The sequence below is a fragment of the Metopolophium dirhodum genome, chromosome 8 (genome assembly GCF_019925205.1).
Source record: "Metopolophium dirhodum isolate CAU chromosome 8, ASM1992520v1, whole genome shotgun sequence".
NCBI classification, from domain to species: domain Eukaryota; kingdom Metazoa; phylum Arthropoda; class Insecta; order Hemiptera; family Aphididae; genus Metopolophium; species Metopolophium dirhodum.
In genome coordinates, this window is record NC_083567.1 from 10,526,444 (window position 1) to 10,541,989 (window position 15,546).

General features: G+C 35.3%; 1 protein-coding gene across 1 annotated transcript in view; it reads right to left on the bottom strand.

The window, feature by feature from the left end:
* LOC132951273 (protein expanded-like) overlaps nucleotides 1-13,790 on the bottom strand; it is a 32,129-nt gene extending 18,339 nt beyond the window's left edge. Inside the window, exon 1 of the mRNA XM_061023070.1 lies at nucleotides 13,216-13,790. The gene's annotated coding sequence lies outside the window, so the exon portion shown is untranslated. The remainder of the gene's footprint in view (nucleotides 1-13,215) is intronic.
* Nucleotides 13,791-15,546: the final 1,756 nt, after the last annotated feature.

Consider the following 15,546-nt stretch of genomic DNA (forward strand, 5'->3'; position numbering starts at 1 on the left):
ATTATTATTATTGTGACGACCGACCGCGGCGGACGAAGGGAGACCTATATATTATATTATTATAATGCGTGTATAATATATTGCTTCGAGATCTTTGTTCGTTTTCTCGTGGAATGTCCTATGTATATAATATTATAATATATGATTTACGTATGGTGATACAAGTAATAATAACACAACGTCAAGCCGCTAAACACTCGAATCATTGAGCTTAACCGGTCGAGTCGTATATTTACTATATTATAATATACCTATAGTCTGTGTGATTTTATGAACTGCCGTGAACACTCATTAACTCGTAGAGTATTAGTTTTTGAGTATGCTTAATACATAGGTAATTTGAATACATTGTTTAATTATACTTCTTAATTTTTCTTATGTTTACCACTTTGTGTAAAGTTTTTTACTTTTTTTTCGAGAATTTCGATGCAAAAATACAAATTGCAAATATTACGACTATTATTTATTAGTTAAAAGTTTAGATGAACTGCATATATGTAACTATTATGTAATATATGGTAAACCAATATTTTTCATGGTACCCCTGTGCCGCTCTATCACTTATTCACTTCGCCCGTGAACCCACTGCTGTATAGTATTATTGTACACGTCACACACTCTGCACACACGAACGCTACGACTTGTGAATTATATACATGTATGTGATTTTTAGAGTACGATAATATTTCATTTTGGTATATACCTATATAAATATGTCTGTGTGAGTGTATATTATTTCGATTTACAACAATCCTATATACGCGACGACTGTCCAGTACAATAATATGTAAAACGAAATGACCGCGTGTGCGCCCTAAAGGACCCACTCGAAATCTCCAAAGAGGTATTTCACTGGTATGTGTGAAACGCACCATTGTTACGATACATATATTATACGTGTGTACATCGTGTACATATACGACAAGCGTAAATATAATAATAAGCATAATATAATGTGTATATACATATATTATCGTAAATGCGTCTCTACATAATAATAATATAACCTATAACCGGTGTGCACTGCATATACATAAATATACACAGATACCTCAATATTATATACCACCGTCCACCGTCCGAGGAATTCCGTTATTCAAGAACTAATTTTTTTTTATCCGCGGTGGCTGGCTGGATGATGCAACTATGTATTATACTATTATATACGTATACGAGCTTATATACACGTCGAAAGGCGACCGGATAAGTGTATATATATACGTTATAATATTATATGTACGCATACACACACACACACAAACACACTGTGACCGCTGACCGACAACAATAAATTATCATTAAGTATTCCGGGCATGTCATCTTTACACGCGAGTCCGTAGTACCTATAGTCTATACGTATAAATATATAATACCGCGAGTATAATAATAATAATATAATACGATCGCTGGCGACCTTAAGCGCATTTCGTGGCCGTCAGAGGCGATGGATCCAAGCACACGCGCAGCCGATCGGGTAAGCAGTAGAAAAAAATAATAATCATCGTCTTGTCGTCGATATTAGGTTTATCAATAATAACCCATTGTCACGTTTTGTTTTGTTTCGTATTTTGTATTTTTTTTTTTTTTTATTGTGTCCAGGAAGTGTCTGAATACTAATCACGTGGAGTTTACTATAAACATACTTCGGGAGAAAGTAAAACACCGGCATTTCACAAATTCCATGGTTTAACTAACACACACACACACAATCTCTGTTATAAATATTACAATATCGTATTAATTGTGTATAATATATATTTACGTCCATAATCAGATATATTAATAATGTTATATCATTCAAATACATACATAATACATACGACGTACGTAAATATACAAACGATGACTTTATTTTGAATACCTAATAGCTTTTACATACGTTTTTGTAATGAGATATCATTAATATTTATAACATTTGTGACACATCCATATATGTGTTGCAATGTCTAGCGATTATAGCATGATTGACACCATCGATTGAGTTACTTTTTTCCCATTAATAATATGATTCTTTTGATCTTGAATAATATTATTACTTAACTACCTATAATATACATTTTACAGTTATTATAGGACTCATATAAATATATAATATTAATATTGATTTGCCTTGGTTCAAATAATAATAATAGTTTTCACATCTATTAATAAAATAAATTTATTAAAGTATAATTATTAATTTCTACTTTCTAGTAATAGTAATTTTAGTTTAGGCACGAGGCGGATAGGTAGGTACATCATACAGGTAGGTCGTACTGCCATAGACAGGTGGTTATACGAGGACGACCGCGGTAAGAGTGTAAGACACACCATAATATCGTGTATTTTAAGACGTGAATGGTAACGACTTTTGTAAAACTTTTTAAATGTTGTATGCACAGGAAACTTTGCAGCCGTTAGCCGCATGCCCGCATAGGTCCCTCAAATTAGGAATAATGTAGTATGATGCGAGAGACTTTGCCGCATCGCGTAGTGTTGCGCATTTCATTTTAATGAACATAATATAGGTACATAATACATCGCGTTTTCCGATTATTCATTAGTCCATTACCTATATTATGTATCTAGTTACCCGATCGATTTTCGATAAATCTATTCGGTTTGTGTATTAGTTTAGACCGGCAGTATCTACGTTTGGATAATATAACATGTACCTAACCTAACCTTGATAATTCATTATATAATATTACGCCAATGATAATATAAATTTACTGTTTAAACTGATTTTTACTTAAGTACCTATATAAGGTTCGATTAGGCAAAAAATGATTTGAAAAACCGTAGAACGGGTGCCCGACATTATTGCTCGTGCATGCGTTAAAGGGAAATATCGATTCGGTATAGTTCTGCGAAAAATACGTGAGGAAATTATCGTAGGTGTTTACATTATAAATATATTATATAGGCGCCATTAGGCGGTGCTTGCGCGCGATGTCGAACTCAGTCCACTGTGTAAGTTTCGTTATCGCAGAAAGGAAACCGTTCCCAGCACAGTGTTATTGGTATATAGTTAAGTATATAGTTATATGGCTGCTGTCGCATTAATTGCTACAGCGATCGAAGTCAGAAACTTGAAGCGCGTCCCAAAACCCGTCGCCGATGCCACGTAATCGAACCTTAATAATATTATCGTACATTTCAACAGCCGAAACGAACGTCGTTGTTGTGTTTATAATATATACAACAAATGTAAATATGTGAATTTTTTATACGCTAGTTTTAAACTCTTATAATAAGTGATAAGAACAAATTCTCACACTTTCAAATGTAAATATTTTTGTTTGGTATATAAAAACCGTTTGCGGGTGACAATATACAATAAATATTATAAGTGTCATTTTCTAAACGAATACAAAATGCAAACCTATATGTCATATTTATACAATTAAGCATAAATTTAACTAGCATTAGTGCTAGGTTTACCGTTTATTAATAACCAACTTACGAATACTGATATGCAGTAAGTTTTCAAAGCATTAATTTCATTTTCAACGTGATTCTATCGTAGAAAATTATATTTCTACAACCCTTTGAATAAAAATATAATACAATGACTTCGGATCGTAACTGTACACATTGAAACGGTATAGATACGTGTGGCCTGCAGAACATACAACGGCGTAGCTGTGCACAATATAATAACGAACGTTGTTTATACAAATTTAGTGAAACGTCAAAATGCATGTAGATAATATAATTATGCTTATAGACTTTAAGAGCACAGCCGAGACTTCGCACGGTTGACAACTTTAAATAAATTTTTGTCCGGGCGGAAAAATGACTAACTGGGCATGCCTGCATGTTATATACTGTAGCATGTGATAGTTATAAAATATTTACACGATGGATTTAAACTATTCCATACATGTGTTGTCTACTATATACCGCAAGTCTGTGCTCCAGTCGTCCGTCGCCCCTCGAGTTATGTGGTTAAACTTTATGTATATACACATGCACACACCGCACTCGTAGTTTTATTACTTCAAATTAGCGCGGGACATGGGAAACGTCAGTGACTGTAATGTAATATAATATATATAATAAAGAATTTATAAAAAGCAGAATATTATAGGCACTCTTTTTTATTTACACTGTTGTAAAATGAAAAAAAAAAATCCTAAACCCTCTCGTCCGTATACATTGTATATTATACACAATTATAATCCACGATATTGTTTACGCATTCTTACCACATTTACGCTTTTATATAGATTGCGTGGGTATTTCTACGAAATAGATTTAAACGTCCAGGACAATATAATATTATACACCTGGGGAATGGGGATCCATTAAACGTAAGACATACATTATTTCAAAAACTATTAACGTTCTAAAAATATTTTTTTTATATAATCATAAGTCGCGGTTTAAATAACAATTATTTTAATTTTTCTTTAATGACAAGGAACATCCATATTTAATTCCTCATTCCAGAATAGAAATAAGAATATATTATATTGTAATTAATATATTTTAACTTTTTGTACTGTACGATGTAATATCGTTCCTTATATTCGAAATGTATCAGTATCAGTAGTATCACTTAATATATATTACTGCAGAGAGGATCACGCTGTCTGTATGCCCAGCCGATATAGGTTATTGTTTATTAATACGTACTGCAGTTAAAAACATATATCTGCCTAAACATGTTTATCAGTCTAAATTGAAATACTTCAACAGTACTATATATTATAAATATACAGTATACATATTATACTATATTATATAGTGTATACTGTATTATAGGTACGCACTATACCTCGGAATACATGTCACCCAAGGCTCCGCGTAAAATGTATACGCGGTTTAACGAACGAAAAAACCAATTATTACAATCAAACGATGAATATAACTATTAGCCTGTATCATTTTATACAATACATATTATGTTATATACCTACTTATAATGAATCACCGTCAAGTGTTATGCGATCGTCGCGCCTAGTAACGGCTGTATAAAAACGCCTAGTAAACGTATAATAGTTTAATATAAAATTATAGAATGTGCGCGGACTACACCAGCTATTTATTATTATACGCGCACGGGTCTTCCACTTGACCGAGGCGCCGTCGACTCGACGGACATTTCAAACTATATGTCTATATTATTATTGATGTGTATAATAATATAATGTACCTATAACATTTACTTTCTCGGTTATATCCACGTCGAGTCCCGTCGCATATACGACATTCCGATTTGACACGTTAAACCTATAACCGTGGTCCGTGTGCTATGTGTTCGAGTGTCTATATAGAACCGCCGCCATTTGATCGCCATCGAAAAAATCAGTTTACGGACGTTTGGTCCTCGCAGGTCTATAATGATTGTATAGGACGTGTTTGGTACACCGGTTTTTCAAACCATTATTTTTATTAGTTAATATCTTTGGAAACATTTAAATACCTGGCAATAGGAATTATAATATAAAGTTTTGTAAATTAGAACAATATTATATAGTTATTATTTCTCGGTCAAGTTATAGGTAATTTGTTATTATACGGAAATGATAATACCTAATACAAATATACTTACAACTATAAGAGTTAAATAACACAAAATTATTTTTACACCAAAAATAAAATGATAAAAATTCCCTAATATAATTGTTAGACGTTATAATTTCGTCGGTGATCGTGAGACGTATTGTTATTTAACTTTTAACTATTTGTACTTGTATAATTGTCATTTTCGTAAAATAAAAAAAAATGTTTAATCAAATATTAGGAAAAATTATTTCCTGACTTGACATTATTAGGTTTGGGTGCGAAAGTTCCTCCATTTTATTCGCGGACGGATTTAAAAGAAATTGGTTTCCAACGATATGTCAGGATAACGATTATATCGTAATATTATATAGGGCACGAGATGTCCTATGCGATCTTACCTCCCTATCAAAATCCTTTCGGAGAGGAGGGTTGCAGATGAATCACAAAATACTCTACGGAAGCATTAACGCATTCTAACCTAACCTTTCAGCACGGATAAAGTCGAATATACGCCTGCTGTTATAATAATATAATATAACGCCTATAAATACGTAAGAGCAACTAGACCTTACATTTTGGGGATGCCAAAATTATATAGGTACAAAGCCTACGACTTAATAATTTAAATAAAAGATTAATATAACAAGTTACTATCTATATTAAATCAATAGTTCTCCTGTCTGCAAATTCAAATCCATTAATAATATCTTCAGTTTTTTTATTGATATTTTTTCAATCTTTTTCAAAATTTAACATTGATCGGTTTGAAAATCGTTCTTGTGGCATGCTATATTATAGTTTATAGCCAATTTATTCGTTTCACTACACGAGTAATTAATACCTATACACACTTAGTAAGTGCATAATTAATCAAGTTATTTAGGGGATGCTAAGAACACCCTAGTCAAGCCTAGGCATGTATATAATCTGCACTACATAATAAATAATAATATAATATTCTTGTAACTATAATGATATAGGTACGCCGCTGCGGCCGCGCGTGCACATGTACCTATTTATCGTACACAACGAAAATGTAATATTATTATAATATACATCGCGCGCACCGCTGTTGAATAAAAATTATTATTATTCCTTTTTTACAAGTATGCGCGTGCGTAATATACGCGTCTTCGTCCGACTCGAACGTATGCGTATATATTTCCCCCCGTGCCGGCTCGAACCGGTTCTCCGCGCGCGATCGCGGTTAAAATGTGATTCAACGTTGTTTTCGTATATTGTTGTGTGTGTACGATCATTCTTCGATTTATCTACCCCGCGTGGAATGTTATTGCGTGCGCGCGCGCGCGTGTGGTGTGTGTGTGTGTGTGAGTGTGTGTCATTAATAATTGGCGCGACTTTTTGTCTTTAAATATATTATATTGTTGTTAATATGCCTACGCATCCTACGGGCCTACCTAACCTAGTGCGTTATTATTATAACATTATTTTATTCGTCGTCGTCGTCGTATATACGCGTATACAAATGGACCGTGATTTTTGTCGTAAATAAAAAAAAACCCGTCTTTGTGGTTCCTGCTCATTGCCTCACCGTCTGCCAGGTCTGCCGGTAGAGTCCCAAAGAAAATACAAAAATCTCTTCAGGGGGAGGGTGTATGTTAAAGTAGCGCATAATATCAAATACGTACATAGCCATCGGTAGTAAAGTAATAATAGTAATAATAATAATAATGGTCGCCTCGGGAGAGGAGATGCGCGTTCGGAAAACAAAAAAAAAAAAAATAATAATAATAAAATCCGAGAAAAAAAGGTTTATATATGTATAGGTGTAGGTACCTTCGAATGCGCAGGTATGTATATAATATGTATTATAGGTATATATTATTATATGTTTATATCAGATCGACGACGATTGCGTTGTTTGATCAGAATATGTATGTGTGTGTGTGTGTGTGTGTGTGTGTGTGTGTGTATAAATACGCAGTGCGAGAGTGAGAGACCTAGTACGAGTGAGGTTCGGGTGAGGCCGTCGCGGGGGAGAGGGGTTGGCGGATGAGGACGCGGGGGTGTAGAGGGGGGCGGGGTCACGAGCCGACGACATTCCTACGCTGCATTGGAGGGAGCGATCCGGCCCTGGAATGCGGTCGACCTTTTTCCCGCCCGTCTACACACGCACAAACACACACACTCACACACATACACTTATACTCTTGCCGGATCCCCAGAGACCAGGTGCGTGACCAGGTGCCGACTATACAATACCTATACGGCTATACACACACATACAAACGCAGGCACGCGTAAACACACGAACTCAAACACAAATATGTGTGTGTGTGTGCACCGTAAACGCGATATATGATGAACGCGAAAGCCGTGTGTGAGTACTATGTGTGTGTGCGTGAGTATATAATATTATATGAAAAAAATTGTTTAAATCGCAGCGCAGAAAAAATTCGCCGCATCGCGTGTTGATGACGTAAACTGAAATCGATTTGGAGACGGCGGGTGCAGTGTGTAAGCGCACAGGTGTATTTTAAGTGCACGCGGATAGTATAATAAGTAATAACATATCAATATATTATTATAACATTATACATTTTGATTATGATATATTATAAAAAGTTTGATACGTCCGTGGTCCGTAAAGTAAAGACTTTTAGGTCGTCGTCGTAGTGGTTTAAATGTATAATATATAGCTGGTACCTGTAGATTGTCCTCTCCTCGCAGCAGAATATTATATACACTCGATACCATCGATAATGGTGTCTGTAAATCTGCAACATTTTGACATTCAATCTCCCAGCGTTAACGATAATAGTATTATGCTTGTCTCTTTCTGCCCCGAAGCAAATTTACAAAACACCAATAACTACTTAACTGAAACACAATCCTCCATCTCCCGAAACACGAAAAACGTTTTTATTTCAACTGAAAAACGTTGTACTATTTTACCTGGTTGTGAGAATGCACTGGATTCCAATCTTATATTATATTTCAGATATTCTATAATATTTTTTATTTCGACTAAGAAAAAAATACATCAGTGAAATTCCTGAAATGCTTAAATATACCCAACTATATGATTATTATTAGTATTGTCGTTAATTTGGGCTCCATTTAATTGGCTATATGGTTATCCCAAAATTCAAAAGAAGGTATTAATGGATTAGTCTCGCTAGAAATACCAAACAGACATACATTAGTAAAAAAGATAACATTTCAGTAATATAGCTTTACGCGTCATTAAAAGTGTGCTGTAATATTATAGACACGAACTATGAATCTCTTATTTAGTTATTTCCTGATAAATGACTATAAGCATTAAGCTATTCTTTGTATATATCAATCCAAACATACTTCATATTTGTAATAACGTCAATCGTGGATGCCGTAGAAAGTATGCAAAATGAATACAAACAAATGTTATTATAAACATACATTTTGTGAAAAAAAAATGTTAACTAAGTAATGCAATTGAAATGTAGATTATTTAAAAATTCAGAATTCTTTCTATATTATATTATATACAAATTACAAACCGAGAAATATTTAAACCTACCTAACGAGTAACAATCTTAAAGCTACCCATGTATATAGTCGTATAATAAATCATAATATAAATACCTATTGATTATTTTTTTTTTTTTATTAGGCTTGAGTCCGGCAACTTAGGCCATTAGCTATATTGATTATTATTTTCACAATTAAGTATGTTTTATATATACAGACAATTTTGCAATGATTTGAAAAATGTATAGTTTAAATAACAAAAAAACTTCTTAAAGATCAATATTCCAATGCAGTATAATACTTTCAAATAGTGCTGAATTTTTCTAAGTGGAGTGCATTAACACCAGCACATCAGTTTGAGAGGTCCAAATTTGTTGTTTTTATATCAGTAGGTATATAAATGAAGCATAGCTTGTATAAGTAGCAAATTCGGTACAGGTATTAGGTATCAAGTCTGCAGTATAATGTAAATTTATTTTATACTATATTATGAGTTATGACGAATGTCTATGTGCCGTTATAGGTCAGTTTTAGTAGTATGCAAGAATGTTGGATACTATAATATGTGTTATATTATCATATCTTGATAATTCTAACTATCGTTACACTAATAATACCAAACAATCGAATACCTAATATCGTTAACACTTAATTACCTATAGGTATCAGTACACCGCATAGGCCATACATAGAAATCTGGTGTTGAATTTACAATAAAACGTGTCATTATTGAACACATTTGAGTGTAGACTTCCAGCTGGAGTAAGCTTGGTGTTGAAATACTACTAGCAAACAGTTCAACATAATTTAGTAAGCCCAACACTTATTTGATGTTGGCTTGACACTAGTTGTTGTTTGTATCACATTATAAATATTTCAAAAAATGCAAAATTTATTGCTGCGGGCTTCGGCTTTGATCTTTTAGTTGTTCAACAATTTATGTAAAAGTTAAATTAACAGCTAATTTCTATGTGTATACGTAGTACAGGCGACGGAGCGCTGCAGATATGTTTAAAAGTCTTCCTCGGTGGTGCAAAAGTCGGTCAATAATATTATTCTGATACGACGATGTAATCGAACGCTGCATCAGTGGCGACGACTCAACGTCGGCTATTATTTTTTTATTTTTCATTTATTTATTGTTAATCGCGCACGCACCAGAGTTATTACTCGTATCGTGTGTCTAATTCTGCAGACGCTAATGTTAAGTAAACAATTTTTTTTCAGCTCACCGTTTTTTAGAGACAGCAGTATGTCCCATGACACGCTCTTATGTGTACAATATATATATAACTCAATATAAGTATAAATATGGTATGCCTATGCGAATGACCAAAAGAAAAAAACCACAGTATACATTATACGGTTCTCGGTAAATTATCATATATTTTTTATTTTCTTGTCAACGGCGACGAAAACGGTTTTGCAGTCCCTCGCATTATATTATTATATAACATGTTATATTATAGTTAATAATTTCAATGTACTTATATATTATAATGCCTATGTAAAATATCGCCGTATACGGGTGGCCTTGAAAAATCGAAGTTATCCAACAGGGGGCCATTATAACAACGTTAAATCGTTTAATGGATCCGAAAAGTGACATAATATCAATGGGATGCTAATTGCGGTGTAGCCAAAAGGCTCGAAATAATATATTATGTTCGCATGCGTTATATTATTATACCACAGTGTACCTATCAATATATAAGAACCAACAAACCGTACAGCACGTGGCTAATTAGCTATTCTGGAAGAGCAAAAGCGGAGTTGTGAGACTACCGTACTACGCGATGACAACAACGCGTTGTTTTCCTTTTTTTTATTCATATCATATATAATATATATATATTATACATAACATGTTATATCCATATCTTAAGTGTATATAAAAACACGTAGAAGTGTGAGTGTGTGTGTGAGTATGTACTATGAGTACATGTAGTGTATATAGTAGGCATATAGCAGCTGATTATGACTATACTATAATATAGACCTGTCACCGCCACGCACGTCAAGTTTTACATTATCAATGATTCTGTGTTCGTATCTTTACGTTTTTTGAGCTAATATACCTACTTTAATCAAACGAGGATTCGTCGTAAAAAACAAAACGTAATACCTGAATTGCTGTAATGTAAGCTCGTGATATTATTATGTGATAAATGTTATTTTTTAGGTACCTACATATTAAAAAAAAAGTTATAATTATACGAATTATGTATTAACCTATGATGTAAATGAAAAAAAAAAAATATTAACATTATGAAACAGATTTTACATTAGCCCATTATAATGTACTTCTAAATAATATATTATAATATATTGTTATGTATTTATGTGCGTATGTTATAAATTTTTCGATGTTACAGTGGGGTGTGCGGGGCAGCTATATTAGGCGGTGGTGGAGGCGGTAACATGTACATATAACTGAGTGCAGCAACCAGCGCGCGATAAGGAGAGACGCGGACCATAAATCTCCATCAGATCGAGTTACTGCCAAAACAGGTATTCGTGTTGAATAACTATTTTTCCGTCGTCGGACCACGCGAAGCATCCGTCTGTCGAGAAACGACCTCCGAGAGGCGCGACGACGGTCGTTAAATTTCGGGATTTGGGAGTCTCCAACGCGTTTCTTATATTACAACAACTATAAAACGAAACCCATTTATTACCGGTGGAATTTTCTGGTGTTTCTAACTGCAGGCTTTCGAAAATATATTATACCCGTGTAGGGCGTAGGCAGCAGGTAGGTACACAATGCGTGCGCGGACAGGGTGACGGCCCGGGCCACGCACTGCAAGCGCGTCGGTCCGCACAAGTATAATAATAATAATATTATACAGGTGGATGACAATATTATTGTATTATTGACGTGTTGAATTCGCAAGCGTGTTATACCTCAAGGTACCTCTGCGTATAACATCGGCAGTCGGTATCGCTGGATTCCAAAATCCCTTAACACCGAGTGATGGAGTAATATAATAATATAAATAAACCGATACTGCCGAGAGTAGTTTCAAACCCACGAGCTCGTTCTCCACGCTTATATTATTATTATTATTATTATAGAAAATATCTGTTAATAACACCACATGCGTGCGCACACACACATACATTTTTATATTCCCGTACACATGCGCTACATTATATTCACTTCTACTGTACACACACATGCGCGCAGGCCAATGGATATTGTATATGTATGCGTATAAAGTGAGAGTTGACACCTTGTTATTGAGATTCCGACGTGTGTTTGATATTATATATATAATATATAATATGTATATGTGTATGAAACGAGTTTATCTCTCCAATGGATTTTGACATTTTGTTTGCAAACGGGCCTACCGGGAAACTAGTTCGGTCCGACGACTTTTAAAAAACGCTACAGCATTAATAATAATATAATATTACTTCGGGAAGAGCTGTACATCTACAGTAATAGTAACGTTATTATATTATTGTTACATTATGTTATTATGCTGCACCGGAGTACCGGACAACAATATAATATACCCGACGACACGAAACCTATTGCCGGAGTTCGCGGAAATATAGGAAGACGGACGTATTTTATTATTAATCCATTGACATCGACCCCATCCAGTTTCCTATATGGGGCAGGTACCGAAAAAATATATAATAATAATAATCCATTATGATACGTCAACGGCGTCGTGTGTGTTTATTATACGTATATAATATATACCCCTGTATCGTAATATTCGTTGTGGCCCTACACATACCGCACGCATTAGGCCTTATACACGTATCATACGCACGCTCGGCTGTCGGTTAGGTTCAAAAGATGGTTTTTGAACAACAAACTTATGGCAGTCTCGACGTGTTACGAGTGATGAGGGGGCGGGGGGGGGGGGGAGAGGACGCAGCAATACGCGTCTATTTTCCCGTGGACGTATATTATATATTAATAACTATATGCAGAAGCCGTACGACAGATGTAGTTAATAGTTATTCCGTCAATGAGTCAATGAGTCGTCCTGCGTGTTTGTGCGCGTGTACATAATATTTTAGTATACTCGTAATAAATACACGGCGTGATAAAAGGTACATCGGTACGCTTATGTGTGTTTGTGTGTGTGTGTGTGTGTGTGTGTGTGTGCATACTGTATAACAGGGTGTATCGATTTTTGGGCATCGAAATCAGGTGGAGAGGGAGGAGGGGGTCACTCGCGTCAGCCCTAAGTTTGCCAAGTCCTATATTATTATAATTATTCTTACCTTCATGTGGGTCCTTCAGTGACGGAGATGATTACGTCGTCGACCGCGGTCGTCGTCGTCGTCGTCCTGCATCATCACAGCAATCGGCTACTGCGTCATATACGAGACGATGGCGTGTAGACAGGTAGTTAGGCGCACACCACTGCGTTTGCCAGTAAACAGTTTTCTCGCGCACTTGTCCGAAAGGAACACAAAAAACGAAATTATAAACAAAATTAACAACCGATACGTGCGGCACTGCAGTTTACGTACGCGCGCGAGTGTGTGTGTTATATATATATATATATTATTAATATTCTGTCAAGCGTAAAACGGATCGGAAAAACGTCGTCACTGATGGGTGGTGGGTACAACAGGGATCGAAATGGGCGCCAAACGGCAAAATATGGCGATGGTGGAGCGGAATGACGCGGCTGACTGGTACAACGCGGGGCTTGAGTTTGTGCGACCACGGCGAGCGGTCGTCTGGCGCGCGCACCGAACTGGACGGACGGGCTCGGCGTTGCCCGATGACGAGGTGATGGTGGCGGTGGTTACCGTGGCGGAGGTGGCTGTGGTTGTGGAGTAGGAGCGGAGGAGGAGGACGACGACGATGACTACAACTACTACGACCGGTACCAAACAAAACTGAAACCGAACGTCTATAATATACGCGACGACGACTATGCGTATTATACCAACACGGCTGACCGACGGCCCCGTCAGTGGTGGTTATGTCGCTGCTACATCAGAGGTTCTCAGAATGGATTTGACTGTCGGACACTGTGCTCAGGATACCGTCTTCTGTGGTCTGCCTCGGTTTGCACATTATCTATATCGTGTATATTTTATAATCATAAAATATAGTAAATACTATTATAGTATTTATATTACAATAAATATCTAAGAATGCTCACCCTCATTTATTTAAATTCTGGTTTTTTGAATTTTAATTACCTATAAATATTATATTTTAAAATACTAGGCTTTATACAATTTAAGGGGATTCCATACCGTGATTTTCTGTTTTTGTCTAACACACGCGTGACATAGGATTTTTGACGGATTCTTTGCCAAACATATCAATTGATCTAATGAAGTGATGAGAATTCTGAAAACAGATTTGAATTTGTCGTCAAGTCTACTTGAAATCGACTTTCCCACAATTTTGATTTTTTGATTTTAGCTTCTCCAAAAATTGAAATACAAAAATGTTTAAATACTCTTTTTTAATATGACGTTTTCTGGAATTTGGGGTATAATATCAAAAATGTGGGAAAGTCGATTTCAAGTAGACTTGATGACGAATTCAAATCTGTTTTCAGAATTCTTATCGCTTCAATAGATCAATTGGAATGTTTGGCAAAAACACGTCTAAAATACTATGTCGCGCGTGTGTTAGACAAAAACAGAAAATCACGGTATCGAATCCCCTTAAGGATTGTCCTGTGCTGATAGGTACAAACTTTTTTAAGCAGAATGCTGATTATTATATTTCAAATGTTGTTAAATACAAATCTAAGTTTATCTGAAAGTATGGTTCCTACAAATGAAAATTGCAAAAATTGAAATCAGTTTTCACTGGAGAATGAAGACGACTGACAACTCAACACTCAATCACAAATTAACTTTCCACTTTTTGACTAACAAAAAAAAAACTGACAAGCATCGGAGCATCGTTTGCAATTCGTCGCAAACGGGTTGCAAACACAGGAATCGATTTTCCTATGGAGGTAACTGCAAGCGGGTTCAGGGTTTGGACACAAATGACTGGAATTGATTGTATATTATTATATGACATTGTGAACTGTGATGGTGTATATACGCAGCAAAAAGTCAAGTTCACGCTATAAAATCCGTTAACGTTGTAGGTATACCGGTACTCGAATCGTATATTATATATTTTAAAATATTTGTTAAAAACTTACAAGGAACCCCTGACCTGACCCGTTTGGCTAGAAGTTTTTTTCACACTACTAGTCGGAACGTGATCGTAATAATTGGTGTACTGACCGTTCAAATATATATATATTACATTTATGGTCCGGGCGTCCGACGTCCTAGTGCAAATGGCTAGGTATCTGCCGATATTTTTATTTTTGACAAAACTGGTCCATGCCCAGTTATTTGCGGGCCAGAGATAATATAATAAATAATTATAATATATCTGCCGATTACCATGCGAATACGTTTTTTACTCACGTGAGTTACGACTGCTTGAGGTATTTGTGTCGCGTATAATCGCGTACGTGAATTTTATAACGCATTGAATAACTACAAACACGAATTACGACGATATAATAGTGTAAGTCAAGGATAAGTGAATAATTTATACGCGTTCGCATAGTGTAT